The sequence below is a fragment of the Triturus cristatus genome, chromosome 3_1, assembly GCF_964204655.1.
Source record: "Triturus cristatus chromosome 3_1, aTriCri1.1, whole genome shotgun sequence".
Classification (NCBI taxonomy): domain Eukaryota; kingdom Metazoa; phylum Chordata; class Amphibia; order Caudata; family Salamandridae; genus Triturus; species Triturus cristatus.
Window position 1 is genome coordinate 825449644 of NC_140583.1, and position 24908 is coordinate 825474551.

The 24908-nt window shown below is 43.5% G+C and overlaps 1 protein-coding gene across 3 annotated transcripts in view; it reads left to right on the top strand.

Moving 5' to 3' along the window:
- The window catches only part of ZNF385B (zinc finger protein 385B), a 1050548-nt gene that overhangs the window by 512475 nt on the left and 513165 nt on the right, over positions 1-24908 (top strand). The gene's annotated exons all lie outside the window — the stretch shown is intronic.

Below are 24908 nucleotides of genomic sequence, written 5' to 3' on the forward strand. Positions count from 1 at the left end.
TCAGTGCGTCTTGTTTTGGGTTTCCTTCAAAATGTCTTGTACATGGAATTTAGCCGTTCTGGTGAGCATGTATGCCTGGACAGGATACTCCTTAGTTAGAGGTAGAGTGGGTGATAAGAAACAGAGCACCGGAGAATGTGGCAAACAGATTTATGCTTCAGTAAGAAAGACACACTTTTCAAATTCAAAATGGCCATGGATAACTTCCTTTTATAGCAAATAATCCTTCAACCTGAACAGACTGCGATGTGTACGATTCTTATGAAACCGAAACTTGCTGAGACCAACATGACTTTGCATCTTGTGTGTTATTCCTTAGTGAAAATGACTGTAATTGATAGGAACTAGTATTCTTGTTATATTCTGTTTTGTAGGATATATCCTATCTCTGAAACAATGGTGTTACAATTCTCTCTGGATTATTGTTTGACTTCACTCCTTGGTCTACTGTCGATTAGACTGGAAATGTGTTAATTTATATTTTTCTGCATTCAGCACTTACGGGGTACAGTTGATTATAGCTTGATACAGGTGAACTAAGACCTACAGGGAAAGCATGGTTACTGGGGTGATTTTCATCTCTCTACCTCATTTAAGTCTGTTGTATTTCTTTTCCCATCTTAATTTTCCCAAAACCGATCCCATGTCTGTTTGGACTCTTATTAATTGGGTCCTAATTTCCTTTTCTCTTTACATGTCTTAGTTGTATAGACTCCATAATTTCTGTGCCCTTGGGGACTCTTCTTCCTTGCCACCCTACTCGTAGATAGAGGCTGATTTCCTAGGCTGTACCAGTGCACTTCTTCTCCTGAACTTCATCTCACTTCAGCTATGGCTACTGAAAAATTCCACATTATTTCAGTCCCATGCAGCTGCTTGTTCTGCAGTTATGTATCAGAGCGCATTATATGAGCACCAGTTTTGTTATAAATGAACACATCCATTTTTGTTAGCCATGGGAAGATGAAGTGATTTGCCCAGAATCCCAGGATGTTGAGCGTCCTTGCCGAGACTCGAACCAGGTTCCCCAGCTTCAAGGTCGACCGCTCTAGCCATAAGGCTACAACCTCTTGATACCTCTGTTTGCTCTAGCTTTCAATTGTCTGCAGTGTCTTATTGAATCGAGGATATGGTTCCAGAACATCATGGACTAGTTAATGTCTGACATAAATGTTTTCTTCTAAATATTGCTTTTAAATATTGCCCTATTTGAGTTACAAATTTGAAATCCACAGCCAGAACGAAAATTTTGTTAACAATATTTATGTTGCACAATGTTTTTGTCAGTAATCTGACATACAACTGGGCAGAAATATCGTCTGACATAAATATTGTGGCGTGATATCATTTATAAAAATATCGTCGCCCTGGGTGTAGATTTTCTGTTATTAACTCCAAAGGAAGAACATTTCTGTACATAATATTTATGGCATATTTATGTGAGATTCTATTCTGGCCATGATATTCCAAATACCACGCCAATCTTCTTGTAGTCGAGCACCACTGCTTTTATCCTAGTTTCTTTAGAGGAATCCCATCTATCCACAGACACTGTCTATATATACTGTAAAGACATCTGGCATTACAGATAGTCATGGGACTAGCAATAGGACTGCTTGGTTATGAATAAACAACAAAGCATACCCTTCATAACTCTTCCAACAAAGACTCTTCCTTAGTCTGTCAAGGGTGGTCTGTCAAATAAATGTCTCAGTCTATCATGGGGCAAGTCTGTGATCCGTGTCCTGTAACTAGAAATAATGAAAGCCACTTTGCTATGGGTGCGCAAGTTAATATGTGTAACTATAATCATATTATTGACAGTCTGTTAAACACTTATTTTCATTCCCCTCAAAAAGAGGTTCAAAATAAAACCACATTAAATGCCAGTGGCATTGTGATATAATTGGGCAGCAAACAGGTTAAACTCTTCACACACTCATAAGAAAAGAATGTATTTTGTCAGTTCCTAAAATAGTCTATACAAGTAAACTGCCATAAAATAGTATTTGATTGAAGTACTGCACTATTTATGTTTGGGGTCTTTGTGTAGTGCAGTAACCCCCAGGCTTTACGGTGTCAAATACCAGCTGGACTCATGATCCATTATTACCTTCCCTTAAGATTGAAGGGCCAAAATGTAAGGCTCTTGTGAAAATGCGTAGTAAGGTGCAAATTCCCTATGGGACTAGTTCATATGGCATAAACCGTATATATACTACAGAACAAATAAACCTTATTTCATAAATAAACAAAAAAACACACTTCAGCTCATATAGCCAAATTGACACTAACACAAGATCTAAAAATATATAACAAATTTTTACTTTTAATTGGAATAAAAATCATTACATTTATATACAATAACACCAGGAGTTTTTATTCCTCCTGTGTTCGCACAATTAAAAACACATATTTCTTCCTAGGACAAATATACACCAATTCATATAGACATTAAATCATGTAAAAAACACAAACAAGAGAAAATGTAGTTATAGACTACTATTGTTAGTCTTTAGCTGTACACATCCACTATAGCGATAAGTTATGAGTCCATTTTCAACTTCTATTTGTGTAATAACAGGACCAAATTCCAATAGAGATTGTGTGTTCCAAGTTGCGTCGACGCGTTTCGATGGATTTATCCAATCATTTCCATCTTTTTCAAGACAAACAATAAAGTTCTCTCTATATATTACTTTCTGATTTTTAATAGTCCTTTTTATTCAATTTCAGTTGTATCTCTTTTTCCAGAGCCGTGCGATGATCTTTCTTGAAAAAAAATTGATTTTATAGAATACGGAGTTATCACCTTTTGATCAGCGGTATTTCCACTTGAATCCCGTCTCTGTACTTGTTTTAGTAGAGGCTCTAAATTTTTACCCCTTTAAGTGTTTCTCCTAGAGCTGCTTGTTTTCAGCTCTGTTATTCCAATAGCACGAGAGACAGTTGTGCTACTAATGTGCTGCTTGCGTCCTGCACTTCTTTTTCTGCTATCGTAACAGGCTCCCGACGAGAATGCAACAAACACTTTTCAACCACATATTAACAGACAACGAGTTCCAGGTTTTAACAGTTGCTACAGAGACATCCTACAATCTAGACTACGTATCCATCATAAACCTTGATGTGAAAATTTGAGCGGATGGGCAAGAGTAATTTTTGAAAAATTAGCAGACAAAAAGGGAGAGGAGTTGTAGTTGGTGAATTTGGGAACCTGAAGTTACAATATGAATAAGATTTGTTTTTGACAGGAAGCAAATGAAGGTAGTCCATAGTAGTAGATGCACAGGCCTTGAACTAGCCCAGTGGCCTGACTAATTGGAGCTTGCCTCAATCAATCAATCAATCATGGGTTTGTTGAGCGCGACTACTCACCCTTGAGGGTCTCAAGGAGCTTGGTAGGGGGGGAGGTGCAGGTTCCAGTCCATCAAGGAGGAGGTCTTTCGAAGAGCTATGTTTTGAGGTTTTTTGTGAAGATGGGGAGTGATGTCGTTTGTCTGAGGTGAAGCAGTAGGGTGTTCCAGGCTCTGGCCGCGAGAAAGGAGAAGGAGCGGCCTCCTGATCTGGACTTCCTGGTGCAGGAGATCACGGTTTAGGAGAGCTGGGCGGATTGTAGGGTTCTTTGGGGTGCGTACAATTCGAGTCGGCTGTTCAGGTATGGAGGTCCGGTGTTGTGGAGGGCTTTGTGTGCATGGGTGAGAATCTTGAATGTGATTCTAGCGTCGATGAGAAGCCGATGGAGTGTGCGCAGGTGCTGGCAGTGGCGGTGCGTCCATTAGTGCGTTGGGGCATAGCCCCCCCGCCCGCAGCGTCGCCTGCAGCATCGGCGTCTTCTTTGAACTTAAGTAAACTGAATCAGTTTACTTAAGTTCAAAGAGGAGAACTGACAATCATGTCAGTCAGCATGACGTCGCCCGCCCACCCGGGGTTGGGTGGTCCGACGTCATGTTGACTGACATGATTTTCAGACAGACCAGGCAGGGGCAACAGGCAGCAGCACAAGTGCGCATGATTGGGGAATGTGAGCGAATTTTCGCTCCGTGCCTAGTCATGCGCACTTGTGTCTGCTCTGGCTGGCGCATGCCCATTAGGAGACCGAGGGTTGAGCAAAGGCCAAACCTCGGTCTCCTAATGGGCAGGCGGGCGAGCCGTAACCGTGCCCTAAGCCAATCCTGGCGCTGCTGGCAGTGCCAGGATTGGCTGAGAGCCTGAGAGGGGATGTACCGCTGTAGGCGCCAACGGACGGACCCGAGGCGGCGCGGACGTGCTCAGGAGTCAGACCTCAGGTAGGATAAGGATTTTTTAAAATTTATTTACGCCCCCAACGCGCGATACCCCCCCCCCGCGCGACACATACCCCCCGCACGACACATAGACCACCACCCCTCCCCCCCCTGCCGCGAGCCGCAGCTGGGTGCACGTAGTGATTGATGGTCGAGAAAACTCAACTCTACTTCTCTGCCTTAATTTAAATGGCTGTTTTACGCAGTTTGAAATGAATGTTAGCGAGTTTTCCTGTATTAAAATAGCGACACTTTTCCGCTCGTTCACACCTTTGTTTTGCTGACGATAACAAGACCGAGAGTGGGCGTTAGTGGTCCTGTCCTCCCAAAGTTCAGCCCCTCTCTTGGGAGCGCAGCGCGCTAAAGATAGAAGCCCAGCATGCATGGCTCCATCCAGGAACAATGGGCACCGACACGCGCTCCGGCACGCACGCCTCCCGGCTGGCGCCTGCACGCAGGAAGCCCTCGGACGTGGAGAGCGGCTCAGCGGTCAGCATACATCACAGGCACTGTAGGTATCGGTGGAGAGCAGACTGCTGCAGTCTGACACGTTCACTACTGAGGAACACACGACGTAAACTGTGTAGGTAGGGAGGAAATGGGCCTTTTTGGTATGTTTAGCTCCTTAGCCTCTCGGATGTGGCTGAGAGGACTCTGGCAGTTGGCACCGCTCGGTCTGAGCATTATCATTGCTTGCGGTGGGTTACTTGGTGTTTTAATCTCAAGGTTTCAGAGCTGGCCGAAATACAGAGAGCGTGTGTTTATTTATATTGCCCTCCCCCCTGTCCAGCCACTGATTACCACTGGTGAGTAAATGTTGGTGGTAACTATATGAAAATCTATACTGATAGCACATATGCGAGAGTATGTTCAGTTAATGGCACACTGCTGCATATAACTGCCAGGTATAAGCAGTTTGTAATAGGCAGTGCAGCCCGATACACAACTCTACACACCATGGAGTGTAGACGGCGCTAGACCTACAATTCTGTGCCTATACTACTTAATAGCCCTTGCTGGGTATAACGTTCTTCTGGGTACACACAGGTCAGCCCTTTACACACGGCAGGTGCACAGCGCTGGATACACACACCTGTTGTAACAATTACTAATTAATCAGGATATTAAACATCTCTCCTGCTCAGCGCCTCATACTTTGTTATAAATGACAGCGCTATATCAATAATCAGGAGTGCACGCACCTGGAGAGGCAGATGGACTGCGGTATTGTATTTAAACAAAGCCTTCTGAGATTTGCTCTGCTTTATTTAATCCTGTTGGTGCTACTGGCGGCGGGCACTTTAAAAGCATAAATAGTTAAGCAATGCACATGGCTGGAAGTCATGAAGCGCTGCAGCTGACTGCTGCCTTAGCTATGATCCAAGCAGGATATCTATATTCGCTTTTATGATGTTGCACATGTAAATACATTTTTGTCTGTTTCCTGTTTCACATAAGTTTATTTTTTTAAATAATTATTTTCCATAAAACCAACATTGGAATGACTGAATTTTTGCAGGACCGAATCAGAATGCTATATGGGTGTTATCATTTCCACTGCTGTTTTAATGCTTTGTCTATATGGCACATTATGGTCACCGTGAGCAATGTAATTGAAGGAATTCTCTGTATATTGTTAAAATTATTTAATTTTCTTTAAATAGTATCACAAATACCTAGACTGTAATAAATTAAACCTATTGAGTGCAGTGCAGCGAAGGGTGAGTGATGTCTGTGTGAGTGCAGGTTGAGCAGTGTGCCTGTGAGAGTCCAGGGTGAGTGATGTGGATGGGTGAATGCAGGCTTAGTGATGTCAGGGAAGGGTGATTAATGGGTCTATGAGTGTAGGGTGAGTAGTGTGCCTATGTAAATGCAGGGAGAGGGATGTATCTGTGCAAGTGCAAAGAGACTTGTCTGGCTACTCCCAGAGATGTGTTCGCCAAGCCACCTCCTTCTCAAATTTGCTTTAGAATGCAACATTTCCCTTCCACTTTTTTCAATATTTTCTTGGGGGAGACCCCCTGAACCCCACCGTAGGTGGTTCGGGCTCGCTCGCCCGCCACAGTATTCACGCCCCACCACTTTCAAATGTCGCCAGTTGTGGCAGTGTCTTGGCAGGTTGAGGACCAGTCTTGAGGTGTCGTTCTGGATGTTTTGTAGCTTGCGGGTGAGTTTTTTTGTTTATTCCGGCGTAGAGTGCATTGCCGTAGTCAAGTCTGCTGGTGACGAGAGCGTGAGTGACGGTCTTTCTGTGCTCGAGGGGGATCCATTTGAAAGTCTTGCATAGGAGGCGGAGGGTGTGGAAGCAGGCGGATGCTACGGAGTTGATCTTGCGGTCCATTTTGAGTTCGGAGTCCAGGATGATTCCAAGGTTGCGTGCGTGGTCCGTGGGGGTGGGCGGGTTTCCGAGGGCGTGGGGCCACCAGGTGTCGTTCTAGGCATCGGGGGGGGGTGGGCCCATGATGAGTACTTCTGTTTTGTCAGTTTTGAGTTGTAGGCAGCTGCTTTTCATCCATTTGGTGACTGCTTCCATGCCTTCTTGAAAGTTGTGCTTGACTGCGTTGTGTTCGTTGGATAGGGAGAGGATGAGTTGGGTGTCGTCTGTGTATGAGTCCGTGTGTTTGGACAATGGGGGCAAGCAGAGCCATATAGATGTTGAACAGCGTGGGGCTGAGTGAGGATCCCTGGGGGACTCCGCAGGTGGTTGGTGTAGGGTCAGAGAGGAAAGGAGGAGTCTGACCCGCTGCGTTCTGCCAGAGAGGAAAGAGTGGATCCAGTCTAGGGCCTTGCCCCAGATCCCTGTGTCGTGAAGTCTGTGTGTTAGGGTGCGGTGTCGAAGGCCGCTGAGAGGTCGAGGATGATGATGGCTACTGTTTCTCCTCTGTCCAGGAGGGAGCAGATGTCGTCTGTATCAGCAAGGAGGGCGGTTTCTGTGCCTAGTCTCTCCATGGCTGAAAGATAAATCCCTTTGTGATAATTCATGCTTGACTGGATTAAGGAAATTGCTATGACCATAACAAGGAACGGCTCCAGAAGTGGAAAGAGCCTGTAAGGGAGCTTCAGATGTTGGAAACAGAGAGAGGAGATCATAAAAATATGTTTCTCTGCGGACAATTTGTCATCCAGGCGCACGCCCAGATTTTTCTCTTCTTGGAATGCACATAGCAAAGCAAGGACCTATGGAAACCGCCAAAGGAGGGCTTTAAATTGGTCAGTGGCATTTTGATTTTTGCTGGGTGGAACTTAAGAAACTTAGAGGCCTTTCACCACTTGATTGCCTCTAACCAAGAGGTGAGGCATCATTAGACACACTGGTCAACTTATAGACTATGTAAAATCTGCCCCCACTAATGAATAAGGGAGGAAAAATGTCCCATAGAGATTTTAACATAAACATAAGAGGGACGGAATAGAACCCTGCAAGACAACCCAGATTAGCACCATTGGAACTGAAGTGTATGGGGAGCAAAAGCAACCACCTAAGATTCACCAATTAGAAAGGAAGTAAATCATGTTATCAAAGTCCCCTTGCCTGGTCCAATATGTCCAGGAGGAATGCATTGACAAGTACACCAACTGATAAATTCACAATCTTTTCGCCCCCAGGCACCGCACCCCCTGTGGCTCAACCGTGCAGACAAATGGGAGGGGGGACACAAGGCCTCCCTCTTGGATCCATTAATGGCATGGGGACCCCATCCCCCAGGGGCAGCTCAGGCTATGTCTAGGGGTGCCCACCCCCTGGACATAGCGGTTCCTCTGTCTCCACAGGTGTGGGTGGAGAAACCTGTGTTTGCTCTTGCCCCTGCTCCCCCAGGGCCCCTCCTGCTTTTTTTCAGGGCTGGTCCCTGGGGGGGACAAATTTGGCCCAGGAGGGGTCTGTGTGACCATCTCCCTTTATATGACACAGCCAGGCCCCAAGGGATGGGGTCCCCAGGTCCGAAGTCGGTCCAGAGAGGGATGCTGTTTGCATGGCTGTAACTCTCCTAAGATCTAAAGCCCTGACCATCTTCAGGCTTCGAATGGGAGAGACTGGTCTAGCAACTTACATAAAGTATTTGATCAAAACTCTCAATGAATCGAAGTGAACAATTTCCTAAAACCATGATCAGCCAGAATGACCAGTAATGGACCACACCATTTCCAACAAAGCTCTACTACTATATTTCCCTACAACCACAATCAACCAGATGGACCAGTAATGCACTATGCCTGTCCTAACAACAGAGTAAACGCCAGGCTGGTGTGATGTCCTGCCATAGAAGCACAGAGCTGCATAGGAAAGGACTACATCTACCGGTAGAAATTCATCATTTATGAAAAATGACACAAACCTGGAGTCTTTTTGCTTCCTTCATTCATTTGAGTTGTGAAGGGACTGGTATGGACTCTCCAAATTCTAACTTGGTAAGAGTATATCTAATATGTGAATATGACCGAATAATCTGTGTATATACTGACATTATGCCCAAATATTGAGGAATACATGTTTACCCCGGTGCATATTTGAGGCAAACCTACTGAGGCACGACAAAGCAACACCAAATCAGGAAGTCAGAAAACCCAACCAGAACCAAGCAAGGTTCTCACACACATACAGACAGATGGAACATGATGTGTACCAGCAAACCTTTATGCTTGATTTAACGGAGACACATTTCTCTCTATTTTTAGCTTCCACAGCTGACTTAACTAGCAGTAAGCAGGTGAGCTAGATGAAGGTCTTGGAGACGCTTTAAGAGAATTGACACAAGCCATTTTCTTTATTTTAGTCTTTTTATTCGCTTCCCCCACAGAATATCCAGTAAGATGGGAAACCACTGGTAGGTAGACATGCATGTTTAAAGGCAGGGACAGTTCACAAAACCATAAGTGTCTAAACATGTGGTACTCTGATTCCTTCCAGACTCATCTAAAAGACTTTGTAAGCCCCAGTAAAGATCTTGCAAAGTTCAAAGTCCCCTGGGATTGAAACACGTTGACATTGTAGTGGAGTTCTCTGGTGCTTTATGTTAAATGGTCAGAAATATGTATTATATAGAAGGACACTGAAAAGCACCCTATCAGGTGCGCAAACGTAATAAACTATACCTAATAGAATGACCTCTTGTAAATCAAAAGTTGGGAACAAAACTCACTGGATATATGCCCAGTTTGTTTAAAAAATGAAAACCATGTGAGAACATCATTTGTTAAATGTGTGCACTGCTTTATTGTTGTACATCTTCTATGTATTAATGTTACATGGTAAAAACTTCTTCCATTGGCTGGAAATAATTTGGCCTGCATATCTGAAATTTAAAAACATTTGTTATTATAGTTAGGGGTGGGTGGTGAACTCCGCTCCCCAGCGCAGTTTACAGAGTTTTGCCAACTCTGTGCTCTGCTGGGAGCACGGAGTTCGGCAAAACACTCTGATCCCGTCACGTGGCGGAGTTTGACCCCGCCACCCACCCTTAGCCTTAACTAGATCTAGGGAGGTGAAATGGGTATTGCGGGTGGCATAAAGGCCCTAAAGCAGTGGTTGAACAGTACAGAATGTCTGCTCCAACCAGCAAGCATTCAGTATGTTTTTGATACAATGGATGTGATGAAGTGCAGAAACATCACCATCCGGCAAGCCCATGGCGTAGGAGGGATAGGTGAGATGGTTTGCTGCTGATGATGATCCCTAATCAGGCCAAATTACCAGAGACTGCACCTCAGGCTCCACATATTGCTTAATTTATACGCCCCGTGTCTCCCAAGGTCGAGAGAAGACATTGCCAAGGAAACCACACCTGAGAGTATGCTGTGATCCATGCAGCAGCTGCCTGGTGGACAATGGCGCAGCAACAAAGAAGACGAAGTCATGCAAGAATGACGAGATGTCAGTGTTCAGCGCCAAATAGTCGGGCAGCACTTCGCTGCACATTCCCACCCTTTGACCCACAGGTGGGAAAGTGGCAGACCCCTGGACTTGATGCTGACGCAAGGGGGTGCCCATCACGTCATCGGACAGGTCGCATAGAGACTGAATTTTCCCCTCCCCCGCCCGTCTGCTGCAGAGACTGCAGCAGCCGAAGAAGGAGTGGCTCTGTGCAAGAAGGCTTGCAGAATGGCCGGTGTGTGCATGCACAGACTGGAGTACAGCCCTGCGGCCAGGCAGAGGTACTGTGATCCACGTAGGGTGCTCATACCGTCAGGGGGTTGTGGTAGGGGCCTGCCCGTGTGTTGTGGCCCAAGACCACCCATGCCTACGCTCGGGCTCTTGGCAGGAAGGGGCCTGGCTCTGGTGGGGAGAGTGTCCGGCAGCTCCATTGATTTGTACATTCATTAGAGTTTTATAATACGTATTGTGTGCAAGCTGCAGGGCCCAGATGACAAGTTACAGCACGCGCACAACCTCTTGTCTGCAAAACACACATTGCAAACTCACACAGCTTTCTGATGCAAAGGCGGAATGTAAGTGAACTGTAAGTGTGTGTGTGGGGGGAGATGTGACATTCTTCAGATGGGTGTGTAAAATGTCAAGGAAGGGAAGACTGTGGGCTCTGTACCCAACCAATTACTATTACTGTTATTATTTAATCGCTGTTCACAGATGTCTCGAACCCGACCTGACGGATGAGGGTTTATCGCGGGCTACATTAAAAAAACATTAGGGCGGAGCGGAACTCTGCCGAATTCCACAGAGTTTTTATGCAATTCCGTGGAATTCCGCATTGCGCAACTCTGTGAACTCCGCCCACCCCTAATAAAAGTAATGAAATGTGACATGATGAAATAAGTCTGCATTTTACTAAATTAATTGTATAATGGTCCAAGGTGAATGAGGGTCCTCTTTTTGAGCAATCATGTAACAGTGGCCATTTCGGCATTTTTCTCTTTGGTAATACCAGTGCAAGCGCATATTCACAAAGCTAATAGCTGGGCAATCGCCTTTGAGAGGTGAGAACTATTGACTTAGCCAAAGCTTGTTCTATAAAAGTGCTACTGCTGAGCATTAGTGAGGTATGGTGGTAGTGAGATGGATGAAATTATCCCTGAGTATGTGTTTGTTATTTTCTAAAGATGTGGGTGATGTCAAGGCCTTTAGACTAACTTTTCTGTAAGCATTTGTAGTCTGTGACTAAAATCCACGTGTTCTGAAACACTAATTCCAGTAAAGTGTTGAATACTTACTGCTACAGTTTAAATAGGTCCAGCAAAGTGATGCATGATATAAAAGCATATTTTTCAGCCATGGGTGGGCGTACGGCAACCAGATTTATGAATTCTTCCCTGCTCTTGATCACCAGTGAATGCGTGTCTCAGACTGTCTATGGATTGCAAACTGCAACATACTCGTCCAAGTTCATCTTCTTTAATATGAAATCCCCAAAGAAAAAAAATGTTCTTTGCCATGCTGTAAAAGCTGAAAAACTGTCGGGAAATCTACATTTGTGTCCAATTGTGGGTTCTTTTCATCTCCCCGGCATTACTGCTTTGCAAACGCCTCCACACTGTTAGGAAAAGTGGCATCGTCGCAGGCTGGCCCGAATCCCCGCATGCACTAATGTGGCTATCTCTTCTGTTATTAGTTTCCGGATCGAGTGGCTGTGCTTTCCCCCTCTTCTGCGGCTGTCGTCTTCGATTGTTGGCGCAGTGGTGGAGCAGGCGCGCTATGGGCACATTGGAGACGGAGGCTGTCACAAGGAGCGCGCTAATACACGCTGATCCGATTTGTGCCACTGTTGATTTAGAGTGAAGTTTTTGAACTACTTTCTATATTCGGATCTCCGAATGAATAATGCAACCCTCCGCCAGCATCTTGTGCCTCCGAGAAAAGCCTCGTTGACGGCTCTAAATAAACGCACTTATGCGCTGCACTTTATATCAGCTCACTATTTTTTTTTAATTTCGTCATTTAAATATGTAGTTGCATTATGTTCTCAAAAACCCTTTCATCATGTTTCTCGTGTCTTGTCTGTGGAGTACACGCTATCCAGTCTGTGGAGAAAGACAGAGTTTGACAGCTGTGCGTGGTTTTGCTGTACTGCCATCTTCCTAAAGTTACCCTCACGTCCACTAATAGCACACCAATGTTATATTTATGTGTGCATCTTCAAGCTTTAAGTGGCTGTATCAGGTCGCAAAATGGATGCTTGTTTCTGCTTAGGAAGTCACTTTTTTTCTGATGGCATTTTCAATGGATTGATTATCTGCTTTGCTGAAGTTTTTCCCTGTTGTTGGGTTGTCTTACTCTGAGGCAAAGATAAATGACATTGTCTTGCATGAGATGGTCTTCCGGCTGTCCTTTCTGACTTACGACAGTCTTTTTTGTCTTAAGACAATCTTAAGAATAAAAGACAGTTTTAAGGTTACCTTCATTCAGCGGGGAAACCTTGTTGATCAAGCCCATGATTCCTGGTTCAAGACAATCATAAGTCTGACATAAGGTAGAATCTTTAATGAGTTAGGTCCTTAAATTCAAAACCCAAACAGATCTAAAAAAAAATGCTGAATGGTCGCGTAGGTCACTCTTTAATGAATGGATGAGTTCAAATTCTGTCTTACTTCACACAATGGAAAAGAGTCCACCATCCTATGAAATTCAGAAAGCAAAGGAAGCCAGGGAATGGTAAATATATGCAGCAGATGGTAGATTAGTTCTTAAAAGAAATTTCCACTCTCCCGGTGCCCGTGCAGTTCCTAGTATTGATCTGGTAAGTCAATGAATGAAGACAACTAGACGGCAGTATACCACCTATACGAGGCGGATTGTGGTTTGTACGACAGGGTCCTCAGACCATAGTGTCCTTTCACTTTTTTCACATTTCAGAAGCAGGCAGGTGTCTTTAAATGACTGCTTTATTGAACATAAAAAGGAAGAGGGGTGGGTTTGCACCTCGTTTTTTTACTGATTATTAAGTCCAAAGGGGCAATATTTGCATAGCTCAATGATATTTATTCCAGAGGATAGTCTGCCAACAGTATTCTGGTACTGTGCCCTAACTAGGTCTGCTCAGGTGTTGATTTACTGTGAAGGGTGCGAATTTAAATTGAGCGTATTAGGTGCAAAATATTTTGTACTCAGGACTAAGACATGTACATAGTGTAGGCCTACATAGCTCATCTTCTTTTTTGAAGGTATCAAGAGTTGCATAGTTTTCTGTAAAACTCAGATCTATGCACCGCATCTCTGTCTACCAGCCAAACCCTTTATTTTAGCTCCATGAGAGCTACAATTTGAATAAATCACTGACAATCCCCAAAATGTGTATTTGTACAAAGACCAGCTTACCGAAAGGCTGAGGTACTTGTTTTACCTTGCACTAAAGATTAATCGTCAATGTTGATCATTCATCTTTAAGAAGCACACTGAATGATGGACCTGCAATGGTACCCTTCGGAAGACATGATTGTGATAAATAACAATCATATAGAATGTGCTTCCATCCCCTACATGTGAGGTCCACATTTATCCATCATCGACGGAGAAATGTTGAGTTTCCCTGCTTGCATTTACTACTGAGGCCAACACGTCAAAGACAGATGACTCCAATGACATTGGACTCACCTTGAAGTCAGACTGGCACAAAGAATGAAAGGAAGATGCAGCGAATATTTTAAAGACGTTCTTTGACTCTTGTTCACATGGTAATAAGCATAAAACTGGTTGGTCTTATGTGTTTATCTTTTTAATGTGAATGTGATGGTATGTGAGATCATGGCTACGAAGCTAACATAATAGCGGACATAGCAAAGCATATACAGAGATGTGGGGTAGGACACATAAGGTGAAGGGCAGCATGACTTGGCTGGGAGCTCCGGTATCACAGAGAGAGTGTTGAAAGTAAAGCAGTGACCACAAAGGTCACTGCCATTGTTTTGCTACCGATGCCACATCAGAATCCAAATATATCCTGCCTCTCTCTCAGAACAATGCACAGGCCTGACACCACCATATTTTGTCAAGGTTCCAAGTCTAAGCATGAGAATAAATTGCTTCGGATGCAGGACAACCATTTGCAACAACTTCAAAAACATTTTAAAAAAATGCATTCTGAAGGTAGGAAGCTAGTTTTCTTTACTACAAGTACGTACAGTAACTGAACAAAAGGAAAACACTTGTTCATAAATGAACATTTACAGACTCTGTAGCAGCGCACGCAGACACACACACACACACACAGCCACATATTTAGATCTACTATTGACTGCACATAGATACACACAACAAGAAGATACTTTCATACAGGGTAGACATATTACCGTTAACAAGGCTTTAAGTTATCACTCATCTTTAAAGTGTCAAGTTGAAAGGGAAGAGAAAGTGGATTAATATTTAGGGTGTGTGGTTGCCCACTTCAAGGAATAAAAACACTGGGCCGGATTTACGACCCTTTTTGCGGCCGCGAACAAGGGTAATAGCAGGTACAACTGCTATTTTGCGACTCAATGACTCGCAAAATAGCCTTTGCGACTCTCGCTATTAGGAAGGGGCGTCCCTTCCTAATAGCGAGTCAACATGCTATGTACTAATGTTTTGCGGCCGCAAAACACTCGGAGTTTACCACCTACTTCAAGTAGGCGGTAAACCACTCGCAAAGGGGAAGGGGTCCCCAGGGAACCCCCTTCCCCTTTGTGAGTATGTGGGAAAATATCTTTTAAGAGCAAGCAGTGGTCCCAGAGACCACTGCGTGCCCTTCAAAAAATGAAACAAAAAAGTTTCATTTTTCTTTATTAAATGCATCCCGTTTCCCTTTAAGGAAAACGGGCTGCATCCATTTAAAAAAAATCAAAAAATCTGCTTTATTAAAAAGCAGTCCCAGACATGGTGGTCTGCTGAGCCCAGCAGGCCACCATCTCTGGGAGGGCTGGCATTCACAATGGGCTCGTAAATTGCGAGAGGCTCATATTAATGAGCCTCGTAATTTGCGACCCCGTTAGGAATCGCAAAACAGTGTAAACACACTGTTGTACATTTCATTTAGCGCCTTGCAATTTGGGACTCGCAATGTGTCGCAAATTGCGAGGCGCTAAATCAAATAGTCGTGCATCTGGCCCACTAACTTGTGAGGGTGAACCCCAAAGTCAATAAATTAACCTGGGCTCAATCCTCTGGTAGCAAAGGCACAGAGCAGACATTCTTAACTTAGCACAATGTGTAAAGTATTATGCAGTACCAAAACATTAATAAAGTCAAAACAACAAAAATCCCAAACTGAATTTTAAAAAAACAGAGTAAATTGTAATAAAGTAAATGACAAAAAGCCAATAAGGGAAACCGGGGATATTAATTTTTTTAATTTCGGAAAGGATTGGCCCAAAAAGCACTGAGCGCCTATGATAGTCTATGGAAGTGGTAGACCGGTATCCAGGTGCGACTTTAGGCCAACTTTGATGGAGAGCAGGTTGGATACCCCCAAGGGGGTTCGCCCTGGTCAAAGATTTTACCTTCTGATTTAGTCTTTATATATGGAGCTCAAAGTCCTTAAGCAGGACTAGGCTGAACCTACACCCAATGAAGTTGCATTGAAATCAGACACCTCTGCAGCAAGGTCAAACTGATGGTTCTGGGGACCTTGGAACAGCAACATTTTCTAAGTCTCAACACACAGGGCTTCTGGATCAGCTCTACTGTTCACGCAGAAATGTGGCCAAGAAAATGAGGGTTCCCCTCCCCTGTATCCGTTCAAAACCAGTTCTGGGGGAAGTTTCTCTCACAATTGTTTGGTAGTCAGCCTTCCAAGTATAGGCCTAGGGGACAAAGCTTTCCCTTCTTCAGGTCTCTCCTTAGACTAAACGATGAATGCTTATGCATCACCTCTGTCCGTTTCAAGTTACTGCAGTTCCTGGGCTCACCCCAACTGTCCTTCCAGAGCTGATGGGGATCCAATGCTTCACACCTAATCCACAATTTCACTAGGCCTAAGACATTGTTCGGTTCTGGGAGCAGTTTTCACACCTCATTGAGGAACAGCACTGCAGTTGCTAGTAGGCTACGCTTTGACAATTTGTGGGATCCAGCCATGCCAGTGAAAATAGATTTTGAGGACTAGTCACTCGAGAAACATGGCAACTTTAATTTTGCATATGTAGCACTTTAAAATATTAGGCTATCTGTGTTGTGGGCGGCAGTGTGTATTTAATGTTGACATTATTATTGAAAAGCAGGGCTCCCTGACCGTCAAAAAGGATATTTTTGAAAGGTTTTTAAGCTGCTGCAGCCAGGTTACAGATGGTAGGTTTAAAGCAATGTTTTACAGTCCAGTCCTCTAGATGGCACCACAAGTGCTGCAGGTCACAGGTAGAATTTGACTTACAGTCCGTAAATGTATTTCCTACACCATATACAAGGGAATTATAGGCAAGTTAAAAATGTCAGTCATGGGTAAGCCAGGTTAATCATGTATAAATGGGGAGAACAGACACTTTACCCTTGTTCAGCAGTGGTAAAGTGTACAGAATAAAAAAATACAAATAATAGGGTCCAGAAAAGTTGAGGTGACCATGCAGTAAAGGCATATTTTATGCATGTTGAATTTTGTTATTATCGGTCCCAAATAGGATACTGAAAGTTGACAGTAACTCATAGGTTTTCAGCTATGCCATTTTCTCTTAGAATATATATTTTGTATAAAACATGTTAAAGTACATACAATAATTTTTCGTTTGTTGGCAACTCTTTCGAGCGTTATAGAGACCTAACATTTTTTTACATTTGTGCATCAGTCAATATTTCCCTAGAAAATCTAATTGAAAGATCTGGATAAGGTATAACATTATTGGTAGGTCCTAGTGTCCAGATGCATGCATGATTGTCAAACTAATTTTTAGATTCTCATGGAAGAGTCGGTTCTTTTGGAAAAGTCACAAGAACGCATTTCAAGCCCTATCTTGTAGGGCTTTACACAAAACAGAGCAGCCACCGAAATATTATTCTCACTTATGGCCTGGAGTGAGCGCTTTGTTTATACAAGAAGCTATTTCGGCTATTCTCGTCTCCATGACAACAGTAAAATTGTAACAACAGAAGAATACCTGCTGATGGTGTCAACGAAAGCGTCTTTAATGTTGAAGTGGCTGTTGATAGCGATGGAATAGAAGCCAGGACCTGTGGCACATGCAGCCAATAATAGAACTGCTCCTATCACAGAGATATCAGATGTGACATTTCTTTATTGGGCCACATGCACGAGGATGGTGTTGATGCTTCTGCTGAACTTTTTTTTAAACACTTTTTTTTTATTTGAAGTGCTATTTTTAAATCCAGCACAGTTGTGTTTGACTTCCACAAAGAAACAATTACCAAGGGCAGTTACACATGTGCAAGCTCAGAATGAAAACAGGCTTTGTAAGTCAGTCACCAGAAATAGTTGAAAAAAACTCAGTAAATATCAGTGTTAAATATAAGAAGACACAAAACAAAGGACGTCTCAAAATATCAGTGTTAAATATAAGAAGACACAAAACAAAGGGCATCTCATTCTGAGAAAGTGGGGGAGGATGTAAAGAAAAACAAATGATCAGGCAACTACCATTAACAAAAACAATAATTTTAGTTTTTGTATAGTTGATTGTTTTTTTTCTATTGAGACAGGTGTGGCAGGGAGGAGAAAAGCTATACTAGACAGGTAGGTGGGGCATCATATTTCATAAAACAATGGGGTTGCAGTTTTAGGCAGAGAAGGGAATGTCCAACCCTGAAATACACTGCAGGAGTCTCTGACTAGAGAGAGGTCAAGAGAGCTTTGTTGGGTCATGGCAGCCCATCCTTCTCTAAAGGCATCCCTCTTGATTGCAGCTTACCGTCAGGGGCGTATCTACCATTAGTGCAGAAGGTCCATTGGTTCTGGGACCCAGAGCCATGAGGGGCCCATTGAACCCTGATGATTGGTGTATTTTGCTACCCCAACAGCAGTCTAATGGGCAATTTTCCTTGATGTACCAGGGTCCATGGCGTGGCCGCTGCTCACCCTGCCAGGAAATGCCAGTGACAGAACTGCAGCCTGGCCAAGAATGAGAAGGACAGTCATTAGGTAGTGGTTTAAATGGCACCTATTTGCTTGGTGGTGTTTGTAAAAGCATTACGTTTTAGTACATCTTGCTTTCCTCATTTGCCCTTTCATAAGATTACGCTCATCATGGGTTCTCTCCCTAGAAATCCTCTTGCACAGTTTTCAGGAGACACAACTGACCCCAAGCACTTGCCTCAGTATGGAATTCTGCCCCCTGTGCAGATTCTAAATGTCTGATTTGGTCTGCAGCCAAATAGTCTCCTACAGCCTTTATGCATATTGAGCTTCACTTTGTGTTTACTCCTGATTTTAACATTTTCTGTGCAGATTTCCACCTATTTCTAATACATTTGCATGAGCATCTTGCCCTGTTCACATTTTAAGTATGACATACATAGACATGTTTCAGAATTATCAGAGACTTTTTTTGCGCAAAGGGGAAAACATTCATATTTGCTCCTCATACATTTTTGGGGGGAATCAGTCCCACGTATAAAAGTAATTAGCTGTGATGATGAGTGTCTGTGATGGCAAGCCACCTAGGTTTCATAAACAAATGGCTGGTTCAAACTGTAATGCTATGGATTTAGGCCCACATCACTGACTGGGGGTGAGTAGACTTGGGCCCCGTGCTCGCCATGCCACTTAATTCAAGGTATCCTGGTAGATGAGGGGTGATATCCCGATACTGATCCTAGGATGCTTGTTTAGAGTCCAGGGAGGACCTGGAATGGCATGGTGAGCAATAAAACTATGGATTTAGGCCCAGATCTCTGACTGGGGGTGAGAGTTTGACATTGTTCAGCATACATTGTTCTTTTTGCACAATACATTGGTAGACTGATGGCATCACATTATATGTAGTTGCCAATGCAACCTATTACAAGTTGTGCATGTTATTTAGCTACTTAATTAAGTCTGCTGTTCCAAAAATGTAAGGGAATAAAAACAGGGATCCATATTTTAAATACATTTGTGAAGCAAAAAGGGATATACCCAGTGCAAACAAGGCCAATCCCCAAACGTTAGGTTTTATTTGCTCCCATAGGACCTATTCCAAGAATTCTTGAGGAAATTAATTGCTGAGTGTGCCGTTGAAAAAATGATTTATGAAATCTCAATCATGACTCATTCAAATCTTCTAGAAGTTTGTTTGGGATCATCGACATTGTTTAATGAACTTAGGGCCTTAAGTATCAACGGATGTTGCAACTGGTACAGAATAGGTTAACTCTTTCATACATCAGGCACTTAATATTGATACTGATTTGCATAATTCAATGAATTTAAAAGAAACGCTGTTCTGGAATCCAAGTTAGGTTTCCACATTAACAGCTCACGGATCCCCTTAAGCCCCATCTACTAAGGGGAAAAGAGAGAAGTGGAAATATTTGATTGTATAATTTTAGACTGATGGTCATTAATGTGGTGAAATAAGTTCAACTGGTTAACTCTAACAGAAATGCTAGAGGAATAACAGAGCTAAATTGCAAAGTGTAAATCCATTAAAACTAACTTAGATAGGAACTTAATACCAGTTAAAGAAACTGGGGCCCATGTGACGAAGTAGCTGAAATTCTCCATGCCATCAGCCTCAACTGATCTGGTAACACCAAATTGTGAGGTTCCCCCAATGGACCCGTCAAAATGTCTTGGAACGATGGGAGCAAAATTGGAAAATCTATTGGCATTTCTAGTTGGATTGGGTACCAGACCGGGGACTTCCAGAGCGGAGTTATCAAGACTACCGTTTCCCTCCATTTCCGAACCAACAGGGTTACTCGTGTAATCATTACAAAAGGAGGGATAGTGACGAAGGCCCCTCCAATCCTGCCTGAAAGCATCTATCTGCGCTGAATCTGGGTCCGGGCGCCAACTAAAAAATTTCAGTATCTGGGTATTCCTCCTGTTTGCAAACAGATCCACATAACAAGGTACCCAAATCTGCATCAAGCTCAAAAACACTGACCTGTCGAGACTCCAATCGCTGGAATCCTTGTAATTTCTCAAGCACCAATCTGCCTTCACATTCGTCAAGCCTGGTATGTGTTCGGCCTGAACCAGAATATCCTGACTCAAACAATAATCCCAAAAAACTCTCGATAGATCTGCTAGATCCTTTGATCTTGATCCCCATAATTTGTTCACGTATCTTACAGCAGCTACATTGTCCATTCTCAAGAGGACTGAACACCTTGCCCTGTCCTTTGTGAACCTATTTATCGCAAAGGAACCTGCAAGTAACTCCAGCCAATTTATATGCATTTCCCTTTCTTCTATAGTCCATATTCCCCCTGTCGAAGTCGCACCACAGCGAGCCCCCCAGCCAGTTAAACTCGCATCTAATTCTATAATCCATTCCGGATTTACTCAGAAAATAGCTTTCCCATTCCATGCCTCCATATTTCTTACCCACCAATGCAGTTCTAACTTCGCTTCCTCTGAAAGTGTAATTTCCTCTGAATACTTTAAACCACGCCTTAAATGACTGCTCTTCAATCTCTAAAGAGCACGATAATTCAAAGGTCCTGGAAAAATAGCTTGAATAGTTGAAACCAACAGCCCTATAACCCTTGCTCGCATTCTCAAGGAAATCACATCCAACAGCAAAATTCTTCGAACTTCCTTCCTTATTTTCTTTATTTTGTCCTTTGGTAATCTCAATTGACCCTGGATCGTGTTTATCAAGAACCCCAAGAACTGAGTCTCTTGACTTGGAATCAAGTATGACTTTTCCCTGTTTACTACGAAACCAAGACTTTCCAAAAGATCTATTGCCAACCTCGTATGGTCTTCCACTCTCTATTTCTCTTGATCCATAATTAAGATGTCGTCTGAATAGATGATTACACAAATTCCTCTCTCTCTCAAAAAGGTAACAACTGGACGGAGCCTTTTGGTGAAACACCATGGGACTGAGGATATCCCGAAGGAGAGACAAACAAATTTTCACAGCCTTCCTCCCCATCTGAACCTTAGAAATCTCTGATGTTCTTTGCAAATTGAGATAGTTAAATAAGTTTCTTTCAGGTCCAGATGAGTCATCCAGTCTCCTAACTGCAACACTTCTCTCAGCATATGCATTCCTTCCATCTTGAAATGGTGGTATTCCACCCAATCGTTTAACTTTCTCAAATATATGACAGGCCTCATACCTTTCCCTTTCTTCTCCAACAGAAAGATATTGGTCACAAAACCCACAGACTTATCCAACTCTTCCACAATCGCACCTTTGGCTAGTCACTCTTTTACTTCTGCATCCACTAGTTCTGTTAATTTTGAGTCGAATCTTATCATAACCGGGTATTTTTGTTGAACCGGTTCCTCTATGAAATCTATATGACACCCCATAACTGTCTGAAGAACCCACAGGTCCTTTGAAATTGTACACCAATTGTGATAAAATTGAGCATGTCTGCCGCCCAACTTTACACGGATAACAAAAGGGTCTTGACTTACCTGTGCCTCTTGACCTCCTATTTCCTCTTGCGTTGTCCCTCTGTCTTTGAGGGTAGAAATTTCCGGATTGATAGCCGCTCTGTGTCTGATACTGATAACCTCTAAACCCTCTTGACAATTAGGCCCTTGTGATTCCTTGTCCTCGGCCGGGGAAACAACCTCTATTTCACCCGGCCCCACCAAAAACACGACAGTCAAAGACCTTCTAATTTCTCTCTGTGACTTCTGTAAAGAGTTAAAAGCCCCAACATATTTGGACAGTTCTTTAATAAATGTCTCACCAAACAACATCCCATTGGCCTTCAAGCCACCTTCATTATTGGCCAGTTCCGCCAATTTCGGATCAATCTTGAGAGTGCTGTGTTTGCATTGCCTAGCAAACAAATTGCTTTTTGTATCCGTTCTCTCAGTTCTTCCACATCCAGATCCCTCTTTCCCACATAGGTCTCTTCGGCCATATCAAATATTTTTGTGAGCGGACCAGTCAACTCCAAAAGTCTATCCTGGCACATTTGTAAACCCTTTTATAAACCCTTCCTGGGGTCTTCTTTTTTTCCTTTCCCAATAAACGCTATAATTTTAGCATCCAGGTCTGGTGTCATTCCAATCTTTTTGGCCAGGATGGGTCTTGGACACTCAGACCGTAATCTCATTCTTACATCCTTTGGGATCTGTTTTCTCAACCACAGTTCCACATACTGTGCCACATGTGGAGCCGGGCTCCATTCAGGAGATAGAGGGTGTTTTAGCATCATAGGGTCAAACATAGACTCCCCAAGGGGGTGGTTCACAACCCCACTAAGGACATCTGCCTTGTCAGTTACCAACGTGTCCACACCCTTATCCTTTTTCACAATTTCCACATCCGAATCAAACTCAGAAGAGCAACTCAGCTCTATTTCTGCGCTGCCTAATGACTCATCACAGAGAAAAGAAGTATGTTTTCTGCTACTTTTATTTTTATATTCTGTGACTATTTGACCTCTTTCTAGGTCCCCCATGTGTGTCCTCGACACTACCTTGTTTCGTACGTTTATGAAACCCCCATCAGTATGCGCTGCTTTAGATCTTTTCCTCTTGAACCCAATCTCATCTAAATTTTTCCTTTTCTTGATACCTTTCCTCCCTTGCTCCGTTCCTGCGCAGGGTCCTTACCAAAAACGCTCTTCCTGTGAAGAACCAACTTTATTTTTAACAAATTCATCAAACTTCTTTTCCATCTTCCTATCTAGGTCAGATGCAAATTTACTTAGCATATCGCTAATCTTGTTTTCAAGGCTCATTTCACCTATACTTGGTTCTGACATAGTACACTTAAAAATTATTTTCTTTTCAAGCAACCACAAAAGTAGCTCACCTAATAAAAACCTACTCACAAGATGGTCCAGATAATGTACAATTAATACAGCCAATAAAGACACTTAATATTATCATCAACCACTGTCACCAAACGTAAAAATGTAGGCTAGAAGAAAAGTGCTACAAATTATGTCTGTAATTTACCTAAATGACTGACCGCTACAAAACCCTTTGTATGCGCTTTATCTTTGAGAGAAAAGTTTCGACAAAGCTCCGCCTTCAACCTAAACCAAGCCTTTGTGAAACCTCACAGATCAGATCGTTAAAACTGCCTCGAGCACTCGTGCACGGCTTGCTCTACGTGAGCGTGTGCGTTATCGTCAGCTCGAAGACAGAAGCGCATGCATAACAGTGCGGAGCTTGGACAGGACGCGCTTGACAACGGTGGGTCCTCGCGCTTAAACACGTGCCATTACATTTTTTAAACTGTACATTTGTAAAATGACATCTTCGGCAGTGCTCACCCAGCCCAAAGGTAGCGCCAAGAACGTGCGCGACAGCCAGATGAAACAAGCCCCTCTAGACACCCGAGTATGCGAGAGCCCCTCACCGAAAGCCACACCAGATACACCTCTGGACCCAAACGCCTAACGCACAAAGCAGGCAGATTAACGGCCTTGAAGCTCTAGGCTGAAAGTTGGTTATAAATCATGCACCAAATACTCGTATTTAAGAAAGGCATTTTAATTTTAAATGTTGGCTGATTGACCCGTAGATAAAAATGAGAACACGCAAGCATAAATTAAGGATTTAGAATTGACACTCACTCGCACAGGTTTTTTCAATCGTTCTCGGTATACTCTTAATTAAAGTTAGTAGATATAGAATATTTCTAAACACATTAAACACCAAATCATTCATACAAACATAGGAGTGACGGCAACCAAGACTTATCTCTTTGGGTAGCAGTAAAAAAGAAGGTGGCTGGTGGTTCTGGCCCTTTGTTGATTCTTAGAACTTTGATCAATGTTCTTGTTCTTTAACCCCTTGGCTGCGGCGGGAATTCCGCCGCAGCGCTGGGGGGGGGGTTTGGGGGCAGCGCGGTGGCACTGTGCTCATGACGGAGCCACTCTGTCATGAGCCACGGTTGAGCTGTGCTCATGACGGAGTGGTTCCGTCATGACTCCGCCCACTGCGCTAATCGCCCGCACAGGCGGGAATCAGCGCAGCGTGGGAGGTGCAGCGGCCAACGGCCGCAGCATGACGGAACCACTCCGTCATGAGCACACGGCACCCGTGGCTCATGACGGAGTGGTTCCGTCATGAGCGCTGAAGGGGTTAAAGGTGCTGCTGTGGGTGGCGCAATAAAGGAAGATTGCAATAATCTTAGCCTCCGGTCTTGTCATAAAATCATCACCTGGTGCGGCTCTCCAGGCATACTGCACATGTATGTGAACTAGGGAGATTCTTTTTAGCAGCCCCCTTCCCAAGCATACTGACTCCACCCGTAAAAACACCCCTTAACCCAGATTGGTACATTTAGCGAGAGGGATTTGTCTAGCGTACGGACCCCAAACACAGGATGGCAACATTGTTATCACAAGTTAATTTAGCATCCTAGATAGATACATTGTTGTACCTCCGTTTTACAGCCCCAGGTATCCATGAAGGGTGCCAGAGGCAAACCTCTGTGTGGTCAGTACATAGAACCGTCCTTAGGAGGCAAGTAAAGGAAGTCTGCACCAAGGCGGAAATGGTTGCTGCGGCCTTCCTGCCACTTCTTAATAAGGTGTGAATGAGATTTCCCTAGCCTTAGTGCGGTGGAAATCTAAATTTGTATTAAAGACACTGTAAATTATAAGTGTTACTATTACTCTAA